Raw genomic sequence first — 9,731 nt, 5'->3', positions numbered from 1 at the left:
TTAACTATTTATTTATACACAAGAATAATCACAATATATTAAATCATAATCTTGTCCTTATATATATATATATATATATATATATATATATATATATATATATATATATATATATATATATTGTCGGAATTATTTCACCAACAAGAAGAGGGAGGTAAGAAAAGGAAGTAAGGGCTTGCAACGAAATGGTGACGTTGCTTACAAGCGGTCTTTTCTTTCCTTGTAAAGGTAACAATTAACAGGTAACGTTTGCCGAACAACAGTAACGAGGTAATCAGTCTAAGAGACGCCAACCGTCTAGCAAGCTAGGTAACTAGCTTCTTAACTAATCACTAACCCGTAGTGAGACAACTTTTTTATACATACTAACTCTTAGTGGTGAGAATTCCAGCGTGATTTCCAACGAGATTAGAATGTCTATTTAACTTAGTCGGAAATAGACACCCAGTTTCTCAGTAACGGCAAACAGCAGTTCAGTTCCGACCCACTCCCGGTAAGTCAAAGCAATTTCAATTCTTACACAATATGGTTTGTAACGAACAACGCTGAGTCACACAAAAAGCCCGAAATAAAGGGTGTTGGGCCGTTTCGAACGTTTCGTTTTCGTCGAAAAAGTTTCCTGTCCATATCAACAGAATTTAGCACTGTCTGAATGCAGTCGCGGTAACATCTTTCGACATACGGGCAGGACTTGTGGCGCAATAGATAACGCGTATGACTACGAATCAGAAGATTCCAGGTTCGAATCCTGGCAAGTTCGTAATAATTTAAACCATCGTTTTATCCAACATTTGCTCATTATCTTTACCCTTAGTTAGGGTATTTTTGTTTTTTTTTCATTGATTTTGTTTTGTGCATACAGGAATTTCTCATACTCCGGTTCACAAGGTAAGCGTTGATGGTAAGACGATGTTGAGTGTACTTGATGTTGAGTGTATTCGATTTTGTGTTTGACTCGACTTTGTGTGTGCCGACGCGGCGCAGCTGCTAGTTAAACATATAATTTTTTAAATGAACATTGATTTTAAGCCAACACTTTTTAATGCTGGTTTATTCGTCACGTAATGCAGGGTTTTGTGAAATAGTACACGCAAACAGAAACTAAGCATTGTCGCCCAACATATTGATGTAGATTGGTCGGCCAATATAAACAAACGCAACAAAGAAGAACAGAGAAGAGAAATGAGTCCAGCAGAGGCCCGTTAACCGATCCCCTCTGTCGCTGTCTCTTTCTCTACCCCGTTTCTCTCCCTACGCACCACTTCACAAGTACGAGTTGAAATGTCAAATCAGACCGAGTTTTCATAAACTAAGTGATCGTTAGTTACTAAAAATGAAATACGCGCGTATGTATTCAGAAAATGTGCAGCTGAAAAAAATATAGAAAGGTTTTCGCTAGAACTGACTCATAATATAAGACTATTGTAACGTTACACATGCACGTTTACAAACGTAACCCACTACATGGTCGTAGAGTATGTCGCAAGGAATACAGAACAAGTAATTTAACAGCAAAACACTCAACTTTCTTTTGTAACGACGACATTTTTTCTTATTTTCCCGCCACGGCTGTGACATCACCCGCGCCCCTAACACTATCCTCTTTTCTAACGTGTTCTTTTTTCTTTTTATAGTTTTTTTCTTTATAGGTGACGTAATTTTACATTCATTTGCATACCCGTGTCCGCACTCTATTAGATTATTGCCCTATTATACAATAATCTAAAATACTAAAATAAAAGATAGTGCAATACAGTTTGAAATATAAGAAAAAAGTATAATATATGTTATGTTGTAATAACACTGTCATCCTTAGCATTACCTCTTTCTTACTGTATTTCTTATTGTAGTACATTATCATTCGGCATCACACAATTTTCACAGTCATTACGGGTATTCTCTTATCTACAAATCTATAAAAGTGAAAATGTCTGTGTGCGTAAGGAGATTTATCAACCTATATACTCAACGAATTTTGAATATACGGACTTGAAATTTGGAAGATATGTTGAGAACTTTTTAACATGAAATATTCGGAATTGGCATTCTCCCATAAAAGAGTTAGTGAATTGTAGGTTTCACCACCAGCGATAATTTTATTGAGACATCATCACTAGTAGGGTTCCTCACCAAGGTTAAAGATCCCCTCCTGCCTTTCTTCCCAACCACCACTACTCTTAGCACTACCGCAACCACCAATAACAAGAGAAATACAAATTACAATTATAATAATAACATTAATATCGGTAATAATAATAATAATAATAATAATAATAATAATAATAATAATAATAATAATAATAATAATAATACTTCTGATTTCGCTTATGAACATCTCTCTGGAAAGGGAAGGGATTCATTTCCAGAGGAGTTCCCTTATCCCTGCTTCAAACCAGGAGCTTCAAAGATCAAGGGTTTTCCTAAGGATGTTGGTTGTACCTATAATTGCAGAGGTTTGAAGGCCGCCTAAAACATCGGAGATTCGTAGGTTTTTTCAATTGTCCTTCCAGACGACTTGATACTACTCCTAGTGTACCAACTACGATCGGGATTATTTGTGTTTTAACCTCGTGTATACGTTATCTCAAAGGACAATGGATCATGATTGCTCCACTTCTCATTATCCTTCTCTCTCACATTCCTGTCCCAGGGTACTGAGAAGTCTACAATCTGCCAGTTTTTTGAGACCTTGTCAATGACGACCAAATCCGGACGATTATGTTACAATTGCTTGGTCGTTCACTTTTGCCTCATCATACCTCTACCTTGCCATCCTCACTTGTTCTCACTTTATCAGGCTCCTCTTCAAACTATTTTCCAGCACACTTCACCCCAACCCTCTTACACACCTCCAAATATATCCGGAGTCACATGCGATCGTGTCTTTTACGGTACTCTTTCTGGGCCAGTCCACAACAAGGTGCGCAATTAATTCTGAGGTCTTACCACAAATCCGACATTCTGCAGCAACTTCCTCTCCTAGAACACTTTTTTTAACAATCGTGTTCCTAATGCTCTTGTGCTGCACAAACAAAAGCTTCAGTAGTCTTAGCCAGATATCCAGCTCTAATCCATTGCCATGATCTTTCATCAACCACTTCTATATTCTGGAAGAACCTTCCATGCATTTTCTTCCTAGCCAGTTCCTCTGTCCTTTCTCTATCCATACGTTTCACATAATCAGCCTTTGTCTCACATACATCAACTTCTTTGGCCACAACCTTAAGCATCCACTCCCCACTTCTAACCACATTCTCCTTCAACGGCATCTCCTCGGTTCAAACACAATCTTTTACTCTTTTCTATCCTCTCCCGCCATCTTTCCTCTTTTGATACAGCCTTGCTACGCTACTTCGAATGTGAAATATACCAAACATTGCTAAAACTTGTCTTATTTTGATATCCATGGCATGCAAATCCTTGTCAGGCCATTCTAAAATTCCCGCACTGTATCTCAAAACAGTGACTGCCCATTCATTTACTGCTTTCATTAGGTTTCCTCCATACAGTTTCGACTTTGCAATTAGTTTCCCTCTTCTAAGGTACTCCTTCCTGACTTTTTCTTTCATTTCTCTGTTCATGATGCCTACACCCTCCAGCACTCCCAAATACTTCTATCCTGTATCTTCTATTTCTTTAATGATTTCTCCATTTGCCATCACTATTCCATTCGAATGAACCTTTACTCCTCTTTTCATCACCAGCACCGCACATTTACTAATCCCAAACTCCATCCCAATGTCTTCTGAGTATGCCCCCACAAGTTCTACCAGTCTCTTCATTTCCTTTTCATTTCTACCGAATATTTTCAAATCATCTATAAACAGTAGATAGTTGAAACGTCTGTCACCAGATCCAAAGTTATACCCCAGTTTTTCTCTCTTCAAGAGGATGCTCAGTTGCATCATTATCATTACAAAAAGAAGTGGCGATAGCGAATCTCCTTGAAATATCCCATGTTTAATGCCAACCTGGCTCATCTCCTCTCTGTTTGCTGTCACCACCGTTTTCCATTGAGCCATACTTGTCTCCAAAAGCCCTACCATATTCTCAGCAACCTTCATCATCAATAGTATTTCACGTATCCATGAATGAGGAACCATGTAATAAGCCTTTTTGTAATAGATCCATGCTACGTTCAGATTTCTGTTCTTCTTCTTCTTCTTCTTCTTCTTCTTCTTCTTCGCATCCTGCATTATTGCTTTATCAATTAGTAGTTGCTCTTTAGTACCTCTCGAGCCTTTCCGGCACCCCTTTTGTTCGTCAGGAAAAACACCATTACTCTCTAGATGGTCATAAATTTTCTCCACAAATATTCCAGTCAACAGTTTCCACATCAATGACAGGCATGTAATTGGTCTATAATTATTGTCATCTGTTAATTTGGCAGGATCTTTCCTTATCAGTGTTATTCTTCCCTTTCCAAGCCAATCAGGGATATCTCCCGACTCTACAACCCTTTGCAGAGCAGCAGCTATAGGTGGATAAAGGTATGGGAACTGTTTAAACCAGAAGCCCATCACTCCATCTGGACCAGGTGCCTTACAGTTTGTCATCCTTCGTATGCCAGCTTTAACGTCATCGATGGTTATCTCAACGTTCTTCATCTGCTGCATTTCTGATAGCCTTTCTCTGACCTCTCCCAACTAGCTAGCCTTCTCATTATATCGCCCTTCGACGGACCAAATCCCACTCAAGAACTTCCTTGCATCTTTTGCATTTGGAGTGTTGTTATTTCCCGCCTTTTTACTACTATTTAATTCTTTATACAACTGAGACTGATTGTTCCGGAAAAGGTTGTTCTGCCGAAATGCAACACTTTTTCCAACAAAGTTCCTAACTTTTATACCACCAGTGTGGACCTTCTCTTTAAACATTGTTAGCACATTCATCGTTCCCTTTTCCAGCAATCTATACCTCCTTTCAAGCTCGTCCTTAGCTTTCTGTCCTAGTTTAACTCCTTTTCTTATTTCTTCGATTCTACCAATGTCTTTCCGCCACCGTTTAATACTTTCTTCAAGCCGCCTCTTCAAGTGTGGCGTTCTATCCTTCATTTTTCCTTTTTTCTTCTGTAATAAGCCGAGACGATTCACAATAACATATGACGCTGCATATAAAAGCCTGTTAATTTCCGTAATCGATATGTTCTTTCTTATAATGTTGTGAGTTACTCCTTGAATTATTTTTATCTCGTTTTTCACCTTCCGCCTATCACTACTCTTCATACTTGGAATCTCTATGATATCGTCTCTAAGAAGAACCTCTCTTAACTTATGAAGTACTTCTTTTTCTACAGAAGTCAAACTTCGAACTTCATCACCACTTCTCCATACATATGCTCCTTTCACTGGCTCCATTGTCTCAGAGTCAACGATCTCATCTGCCTTAGATCCTTCAAACTCTTTCTCATTACTTCCCCTAACCATAGGATTCCATACCCCCTCAGTTGTCCGCCTCCCATCATCGTTTACATTTCCCTTCTGCACTTCCACTCTCTCAGTTCTTTCATCAGAGCTAGTTTAATCAATTTTGCTTTCGTTATTCATTTCATTCCTAACCATCCATTCAATCTCTTCTCTTGCAATCACTGAAAGTAGGTTGTTATTTTTAATTTGCTTTAACTGAGATACCAAACTCGCGACACTTCTAAGTCCCCCTCCTCCCGATTCCTATTATTCTTCATTTTTCGGATATATCCACCAGATTTGGTACTTCCACTTCTTACAAAGCATTCCCACGGGGCTGTTCTTTCCTCATCCGGCCATATTTTTTTTTACATTTCCTGTTCCATAATAATAATAATAATAATAATAATAATAATAATGACAACAACAATAGAGTAATAATAGTAATAATTATAATGATAATAATAATAATAATGACAATAGAAATGACAGCAAAAACAACAGTAATAACAGCCAAAATAATAATAATAATAATAATAATAATAATAATAATAGAAATGATTGCAAAAAAAAAGAAGAAAGCTCGGGAGGGGATCTTTAACCTTGGTGAGCAATCCACCTAGAGATGATGTCTCAATAAAATTATCGCTAGTGGTTTAACCTAAAATTTATGTAATAATGTCAAATAAAAATATTGAAAATAACGACGTGAATGAGGCTGGAACATCTTGCGAATGTCTTACATCCGGCAGGTGTCATAGTGATCAGCAGGGTGGGTTCTGTCGTCATCATACAACCGTCTGAAATTCTGGGGATGTGGTTGATGTAGGGGCAGTGAGAATTGAAAGAGAGTGTCCCAAGACACGAAGGGAGTTCGAACAGGAAATGTCCAAAAAACATGGACGGATGAGGAAAGAAGAGCACTGTGGGAATGCTTTGTAAGAAATGGAAGTACAAAATCTGGTGGATAGATCCGAAACGTGAAGGAAGAATGGGAATCGAGAGGAGGAGGAGCTAGGTCTGTCGCGAGTTTTGTATCCTTGTAAAAACAAATTAAAAATAACAACCTACGTTCTGTGATTGCAAGGGGAGAGATTGAACGGATGGTTAAGAATGAAACGTACAGCGAAAGCAAAATTGATGAAACTAGCTCGGATGAAAGAACTGAGAGAATGGAAGTGCAAAAGGGAAATGTAAGCGATAATGGGAGAAGGAAACTGACGAGGAATGGAATGCTATAGGTAGGGGAAGTGATGAGAAGGAGTTTGAAGGATCTAAGGCAGATGGGAGAAGATGGAAAAGTGTGACAGATTGTGTTAGAACTGAGATGTCGTTGAAGGAACCTGTGGTTAGAAGTGAGGAGTGGGTGCTTAAGGTTGTAGCCAATGAAGTGGAGGTATATAAGACCAAGGCAGATGATGTAAAACGTATGGATAGAGAAAGGGCAGAGAAACTGGCTAGGAAGAAAATGCACGGAACGTTCTTCCAGGATATAGAAGGAGTGGCTGATAAAAGATCATGGCAATGGTTTGAGCTGGATATATGGGTATCAGAGTACTGAAGATTTTGTTTGTGCAGCACAAGAGCAAGCATTAGGAACACGGTTATTCAAAAATGTGGTTCTAGGAGAGGAAGTTGCTGTAGAATTCCGGATTTGTGGTAAGACCTCAGAGTCAATTGCGCACCTTGCAGCAGGGTATAGTGGATTGGCCCAGAGAGAGAGAGAGAGAGAGAGAGAGAGAGAGAGAGAGAGATAGTACCGTAAAATACACGATCGTATGGGACTCCTGATATATTGGGAGGTCTGTAAGAAGGTTGGGTGAAGTGTGCTTGAAAGTGGTTTGAGGAGGTGCCTGATGAAGTGCGAACAAGTGAGGACGGCAATGTAGAAGCATGGTGGGACAAAAGTGTTACAACGACCAAGCAATGGGAACATAATCGTTCGGATTTGGACGTCATTGACAAGGTCTCAAAAAACTGGCAGATTGTAGAATTCTTAGTATCATGGGACAGGCATGTGGGAGAGAAGGAGAACGAGATGTGTAGCAATTATGGTCCATTGTCCTTGGAGATAAGGCGTATACACGGGGTTAAAACACAAATAATCCCGGTCGTAGTTGGTACGCTAGGAGTAGCATCAAGTTGTATGGAAGGACAATTGAAAAACCTACGAATCTCCGATGTTTTAAGCGGCCTTCAGACTTCTGATGCACCATTTATGCAAGGTGGTCCAAAAACGATCTAAATAATTCTATACGTTCATGTGGCATATTTTCAAGTTTAAAACAAAGTTATTCCATATTATTCTTCCAAAGTGGTTTCACATCAAGATTGCCTTTTTGAAAAAAGAGAGAGAGGGAGAGTGGGAGGAGAGGGGGCAGATTGGCATACATACCGAGAGAGAAAGAGAAAGAGAGAGAGAGAGAGAGAGAGAGAGAGTTGGATTTTAATCATGTTTAAATAGGATGGTGTTATGGACAGAATAAATTCGAACTAAAAATCCAGGATCAGACTGTCACTATTTTTGGAAGAAACGTTTTTGCATGTTTTGCAAATAGAGATCGTTAATCCTCTTTATAATTTCTTATAACGATATAAACTGCTGGAAGCTCTTTTTTTCTGTGTTTGCTGTTCCATCAAAATGCCTCAATGTCACGGATCAGATAGCCTACATATATCACTTGCTACAAAGCCGATCATTCATTTCAAAACTTAGATTTAATTTTTTTTGTTGGGTTTCCTGTGTTATTCGAAAAATACAAAACCCGATGTTTAAAATGTTGACTTCACTAGATTCTATCTTCATTTGATGAAATACATACGGAGTTTAAATTGAGGTTAGTCGGTTATTATCGTTATAAAGAAATGTGAAAATAAGTGATGAATGATGTTGTCTTCGATTAGGAATTAGTAAGAGTTCATAGTTAATTAAAAAAACGAGCATAAATTGCACTGAATTTACTTATCAATCAGCACTCAGACAAAGGGAACAGGCAATAAACGTCGCCCGTTTTTAATTCTCTCTCTCCTTCTATTTCTATATATATATATATATATATATATATATATATATATATATATATATATATATATACACGAAAACATAATCACAAATGCATATATATCACACTCATTTTATTTTATGATTAGTGTAATTCGCCTTACACGTGTTTTCTTATTTCGCGCTTGCCTGATGAGATCAATTATGATCGAAACAGTCTGCAAATCGCAGCAGATATGATTGTATTTACACAAAGAAAAGGAAAAGCTATATATATATATATATATATATATATATATATATAGATAGATAGATAGATAGATAGATAGATAGATATAATAAGTGCCCTTGCCTTTATCAAGAAGGGCCTTTACCAAACTTCAATAAATATTTGGTCCACAGATTTGAAACTTGATATATGTTTGTATTTACATAAAGAAAAAGAAAAAGTATATATATATATATATATATATATATATATATATATATATATATATAGATAGATAGATATAGATAGATAGATATAAGTGCCCCTGTCTTATCAGAAGGGTCTTTACTAAACTTCAATACATATTTGGTCTATAGGTTTTAAACTTGATATATAATAGGTTTTGCGCATGTGGCACAATTTCGATTTGTTTTGTAATCGGTAATAATAGCTGCCAAAAGGGTAAATAATAGGAAAATAGAACTTGATAGGTGTAAGTAGACTTATTGTTCGAATGCTAAATTATATATTTACACCTTCTACAACATTGTTTTTAGGTTTGTCTATGCTTAAAGACATAGATCACATGTTAACGAATACAGCTAGAGAGATATCCTTGTTTTATCGTTATTTCCATGGCAGGTGCTCGTTTCAACTCCAATCTCTTGTCCCCCCCCTCGCCAATCTTTCACGAAAATCACACGTCTAACCGAATCCACTGTGAAAAATTTCAACCACTCTTTATCTGTGCCTAAATCAAAACGTGGATTCCATGAACAAAGCTTCTTTCTTAGAACTGCACGCCTGTCGAACACTCTTCCGTCTGCCTGCTTCCCACGTGACTACAACTTAAGTAAACACTTCACCAAATCTCCACACTAACGTAATGTACTTGAAATAACCCTTATCCCTGAGTGGCTTCCGGGCCTCGATAAGTGGTGACCACTGTGTAAAAAAAAAGATATGTGTCTTAATGTCGATTCTAGAACAAGACACCGGACAAGGTCGAAGGTCCACTACTATATATGAAACCTGCATAAATAATATAATCATATTAAAGCATTTTGTTACATGGAGGTAACCACTTATCAAGCCCCGGAGGCCACTCAGGGATAAG

At 37.7% G+C, this 9,731-nt stretch overlaps 1 non-coding gene across 1 annotated transcript; it reads left to right on the top strand.

The window, feature by feature from the left end:
* The first annotated feature begins 687 nt into the window (after window positions 1-687).
* On the top strand, window positions 688-760 carry Trnar-acg (transfer RNA arginine (anticodon ACG)). The gene has a single exon. It is a non-coding gene; the product is annotated as a tRNA-Arg (tRNA).
* Window positions 761-9,731: the final 8,971 nt, after the last annotated feature.

The sequence above is a fragment of the Euprymna scolopes genome, chromosome 39, assembly GCF_053919585.1.
Source record: "Euprymna scolopes isolate OS-2025 chromosome 39, ASM5391958v1, whole genome shotgun sequence".
Taxonomy (NCBI): Eukaryota; Metazoa; Mollusca; class Cephalopoda; order Sepiida; family Sepiolidae; genus Euprymna; species Euprymna scolopes.
Note: the sequence above shows the minus strand (reverse complement) of the source record. Positions and strands in the feature narration are given on the sequence as shown.